Below are 5,908 nucleotides of genomic sequence, written 5' to 3'. Positions count from 1 at the left end.
TGGTTACTAAGAGAAGGACACTGCTTTCGCTCCAGAGTCCTTGGCCACCTTTTAAGTCAATGTGATTGACAAAAGAGATGAACAAAGGCAGAAGAGGGGCTGGTAATGCTTGAAAGAGCACAGGCAGTTCTGTGTTATAGAATGTGTATGATCACTATTCACTAACGATAGATTTCCATTATTGACCTTACTTTTCTCATACTTCTATTGACCCGCACTGAATGCATGAAAGAACAAGAAACTTTTCAAAATACAAAAATATGGGACCTACCACTACTGACTTAAAGGTGAAAATACTTATTCATCCTTCACTACAAGGTCACTGACTAGACGTTTCATTGACTTGTTGCAGATTAATGACTTGCTGTCATGAGCATGAGATGACAATTGATGATGATTATAGCACCTTCAAAAACAAGTCAACAGTAGCTGTCTTATTTCTGTCCCTGGAGTTTCCCCGTTTGTTTCTGCAATCAGAGTAGTGTGGGTCCAGTTCATGGGGTAGAATCTGTGTCAGGTTTTATTGCAGTTCAAGTGAAAGAGGGTCAGAGGGACGAAAATATTAGGAATTCCCTTTAACCACCTCCCGCCCACTGTATTGACAAATGATGGACGGGCCGGAGCTCTAGTCCATCCTCCCACTCTAGCCCTCGGGGGGGGGGGGGGGGGGTGGCGCTGCGATCGGTGCTGCACTGTCCCTAGGACACAGTGGATCACGGATCGCAGTAAAGAGTCGATGATGTAGGCTCTTTACCATGTTATCAGCTGTCCAATTACAGCTGATCATAAGTAAACAGGAAATGCTGGTTATCGGCTGTCCTCTCCTCATGCTGACAGCGCGTGAGGAGAGGAGAGACGATAAGCAGCAATCTTCAGAGGAAACATCTACACTGATCATCATTGCCCTGATTATAAGTGCAGCCCCATTATTGCCCATAAGTGCTACCTTTCATTGCCTGTAAGTGTTGACTTTCAGTGCCCATAAGTGCTGCCTTCCAGTGCCCATCAGTGATGCCACTTAGTGTCCATCAATGCTGCCTATCAGTGCCCATCAGTGCCACCTATCAGTGCCTCCTTATCAGTGCAGTCTATTAGTACCCATCAGTTTCAAACAGTGCCCATCAGTGCCGCCTTGGTGCCACCTACCAGTGCCACCTATCGGTGCCCATCAGTGCCACCTATCAGTTCCCATCAGTGCCACCTATGAGAGCCCATCAGTGATGCCTCTCAGTGCCCATCAGTGCCTCCTCATCAGTGCTGTCTATCAGTGCCCATCAGTGCCGCCTATGAGTGCAGCCTCATCAGCGCACATCAGTGAAAGAGAAAAATTACTTATTTAAAAAATGTTATAACAGAAACTAAGAAAAGCTTTTTTCACCAAAATTTTCGCTTTTTTTGTTTAGCAAAAAACAAAAAACCTAGTGGTGATTACACACCACTAATCAAAGGCTCTTTTTGTGCAAAAAAAAAATATGATTTTTTTTTTATTTCTGTCTGTGTCTTCCAGTTCTGGTGACTCCCGTTTCTCTCATTAATTGGTTTGGTGTTACAAGGGTAAAAAGTGAAGAAAAATCTCATTAATTGAGTCACAGTCAGCAATGAAAACCTAACAATGGGTTTTAACCCATCCCACTCCATTTAAAATAAAAAAAAATGTGCTGGGCTTTACAGTGTACCTCTAGACAAAACTTTTTTTATAGAGTGTTAAATGGATAGACCTGTGTCCCCATTGAGGAATTTCACATAGGGGGGCCATTGTCACCAAGAAAGAAAGGGGAAACCTAACATTTTAGAGCTGCCCCAAAACAAGAGGTATAGGAAAATCTTCCAATCAGGACACTTGTTCTGGGGAGCACTGTCTAAGTGCTGAATTCTCCTCACTTTTGGAAATTTACTCTAACTTCCTGTTAAATCTCTGGGACAAGATATGCAGAGATATTTCCTTAATGGTACACAGGCAGCAAAAAAATAAACGGGCAGAGGGTTTAACCCTGCCCTACTCTATTAAAAACTACAAAAACAGTTTTGGACATACATACACGTTACCTTTTATCACCTTTTGATGATTCAGTTATCCTTTAAAAAAATCAATTCCTCCTAGATTGTAAGCTCTAACGAGCAGGGCCCTCTGTTTCCTCTTGTACCAAATTGTATTGTAACTGTAATGTCTACCTTCATTTTGTAAAGTGCTGTGCAAACTGTTGGCACTATATAAATCCTGTATAATAATAATAATTTGAGGATTAGCCCCTAGAATGAGAAAAAACTCGCTAACAACAGGATTCCTAAAATGTACGGTGAAAACACTTACCCGATTGTCTACGTGGCTCCCTTGCTGGCTGGATGAGCAAAACTTCACTTCCTTCCTGATGAAAATACTGCACAATGGAAGTCGACGGTGAAAGTGGTGCCTGGCTTATCCAGCCAGCAAGGAAGCAACACATACAAGCAGGAGTTTTTCAATTCTCACCAGGGACAGGGTTACTAGTGTGATATAGGCCCTAGGGCAGTGATGGCGAACCTTTTTGAGCCCGAGTGCCCAATCTGCAACACAAAATCAACTTATTTATTTCAAAGTGCCAATACTGCAGTTAAACCTGAATACCAAGGTTTTAGTTTAGAAAAAATAACTTGTACAGTTGTCCGAACTAAGTAACATCTTTTGCCTTAAAAAAAAACACACTTGATGTGCGAAACAGAACACTTTCACTACACAGAATACATTATTATTATAATACAGGATTTATATAGCGCCAACAGTCTGTGCAGCGCTTTACAAAATGAAGGTAGACATTACAGTTACAATACAATTTGGTACAAGAGGAAACAGTGGGCCCTGCTCATTAGAGCTTACAATCTAGGAGGAAGGGTTGAGTGATACAAAAGGTAATAGCTGTGGGGGGATGAGCTCATGGAGGAAATAAATGATGGTTTACTAGGTAGAAGCAGAATAGGCTTCTTTAAAGAGAAAAGTTTTCAGGGATTGTCTAAAGGTGGATAGATTAGGAGACAACCGGACAGATTGGGGTAGGGAGTTCCATAGGATGAAAGAAGCTCTGGAGGCGTGCATGGGAGGAGATGACAGGGGAACTAGAGAGCAGAAGGTCTTGGGAGGATAGAAGAGAGCGGTTTGGTTGATATTTAGAGACCAGGTTGGTGATGTAGTTGAGGGCAGAGCTGTGGATGGCTTTGTAAGTTGTTGTTAGTATTTTGAATTTTATTTGTTGGGCAAGTGGAAGCCAGTGGAGGGACTGGCAGAGAGGAGTAGCAGACACTCTCAATATGGCTAAATACAATTCCGTACAAGAGCAACTTACATTTTTTTAGACAGATATAGGCATAGCCATAGTCCAACGTCCTGTGGAACAACAAGGCGGGCTGTGCCCGGGTATGAAATCCTCATGGATACCGCGATGGGTAGTGATCTGCTCGCTTGCCCTAAAAGAGGCCTCTGCATGCCAATTGTGGCACGCGTGCCATAGGTTCACCATCACTGCCCTAGAGGTTGATTTACTAAAGGCAAACAGGCTGTTCACTTTACAAGGGTATTTTCCCCAGAGCTTAGTGAATGCAGTGAAATTTCACTTAGAAAAAAGTACCCAATCACAGGAAATAAAAAGAAATCAGCATTTTTGCTTGCACTTGATTGGTTGTTGAAATGAGCTTCATCTCATTCATTAATCTTTGTAGATAAATCCCCTGCAAAGTGCAAATTCCCTTACAAGTGTCTTAAGTAAATCAAACCCTTAGTGTTGCACTGACATCAGGTTTTCACAAAAGAGCATAAGTTGGGAGATACAGTACAGGGCCAGCATTACATTTTTACATTTTTAATGTCCCCTAGAGTTACCCATAGAAAACGTTTAGGGGGGTCTATTTGCTAAAGGCAAATAGACTGTACAGTTTGCAAGTAAAATTTCCACAGAGCTTAGTGAATGAGGTGAAGCTCTACTCACTTTCCATCATCCAATCATGTGCATGCAAAAATCCTGTATTTTTCTTCTTTTTTTTTTTGCACACAATTAGGTATTCTTTGTAAAGTGAAACATTGCACACAGTGGCTAAATGGTTAGCACTTCCGCCTGGCAACACTAGAATATTGGTTCAAATCCCAACTTTGGCACCACCTGCCTGGAGTTTGCATGTTCTTCCTGTGCCTGCGTGGGTTTCCTCCAGGTACTCCAGTTTCCTCCCACACTTCAAAGACAATTGGTTAATATGATCCTGTCTAAATTGGCCCTAGTATGTGTATGTATGAATGTAAGTTAGGGACCTTAGATTGTACACCCCTTGAGGGTTAGGGACTGAAGTGAATGTACAATTTATATATGTAAAGTGCTGCGTAAATTGACAGTGTTGTATAAGTACCTGAAATAATAATTGACACATTCACTAATCTCTGGGGGAAATGTCCTTGCAAAGTGAACAGCCTATTTGCCTTTAGTAAATCAACCCCAATGACTTTATCTCATCGAAGAAGTATACTTTGCAAGACATTTTCCAGAACTATGAAAAGCTTTCTCATAGGATGTTTACACTGACATCCATATTCATGAATATTCATAGCTGTCCCACAGACATCCAACTCTATTGAACTGTGCTAAAAGGTGAATGTAATATACAACTGTGAGAAAGTCGCTGCAGCATATGTGGAGTTTTGCTATGTTTTCTGTTCAGTTATTTGTTGAATGTGCAGTGTAATGTAGTTGACAGGTAATCTTTAAGTTTTCGAAGGTGCCAGTTGTTGCTAAGGAAACTGGAACAGCATGGAGCAATAATATCATACAGGAATTTGTACCAGACAGTCACATAACAAATGGATGAAAGTGACACTGGTAGCTGAAGGGTAAACGGAGGGAGAAATCATGGGTCCATTTACCACAATGTACAAGATAAATCTTCCAAGAGTTCAAAGCGGCCAGAATGTCAGCGTGAGTATTTGTACACTAGAAATAAGTCAGGGTAAGCGGCTGTCTAGTTCTGTTTATGTAACAATCACCATTTACATGGGTGTTCTTGCGCACTGCTCTGGTCTGTCAGTGCTATAAGGAGAGCTATACCTGGTCTGGTAACAAGAGAAGGTCATAAGGTTCTTTAGACTCATAAATGCATGAGCAATAATAGGTAAACTAAGGGCTCATGTACACGAGGCGTTTGGAAAACTCTTCTGGACAATGGAAACTGACTGCTGGAAAACGTAGGTTAAAAAAACTTCACTTTAGCTGCATTTGCATACTGCGTTTATGTGCGTGTATGCACGTTTATGCACTTTTCTGTTTAGAAGCGTTTTTAAAAGATAACCTCAGGAGACCTTCCCAAATGCCCAGAATGCTCTGAAAAATAGTAAAAAATTAACTATTTCAGACATTTTGAGATAAATATAGAGAGCAGAAGCAGAGAGTTCAGTATGTGTTGAGATTACCTATCTTTTCTGGTTGTATTCACTATGGATCTCATCATGAGCATAATGCAGCACGTTCTACCATTTTTTCCTTCACGCAAAACCTGAAAACTGACTGCAATGGTGTACTAGGTTCATTTAAGTACCTGGAAAAAGCTTTGCATACATTTCTGATGATGAAAAAAGGCTCTGGGCAGCATCTAGACATGGAACAGTTAAAAAAACCCTTCTAAACGCAAACACTTATAAACGTGGTTAACAGCGTTTACACGCATTTACAAGCATTTGGCGTTTGAAACGCTGGTAAAATCTACTCCTGAACACAAGTTTGGTGCATTAAAAAAAATGACTGTAAACTCAACTGCCTGTAAACAAATGTAAACGACATAGTGTACATGGACACATAGGAAAACATTAGGGTGAGTTCAGGGGCTGCTGAAAAAAACACAGAAAAGCTCCTAAACGTGAGTTTATCAGCTGCAGTGTACATGAGCCCTAAGGGCCCAT

Source organism: Staurois parvus, unplaced genomic scaffold (genome assembly GCF_062004578.1).
Source record: "Staurois parvus isolate SC_StPar_1 unplaced genomic scaffold, SC_StPar_1.0 ptg000155l, whole genome shotgun sequence".
Lineage (NCBI taxonomy): Eukaryota > Metazoa > Chordata > Amphibia > Anura > Ranidae > Staurois > Staurois parvus.
Note: the sequence above shows the minus strand (reverse complement) of the source record.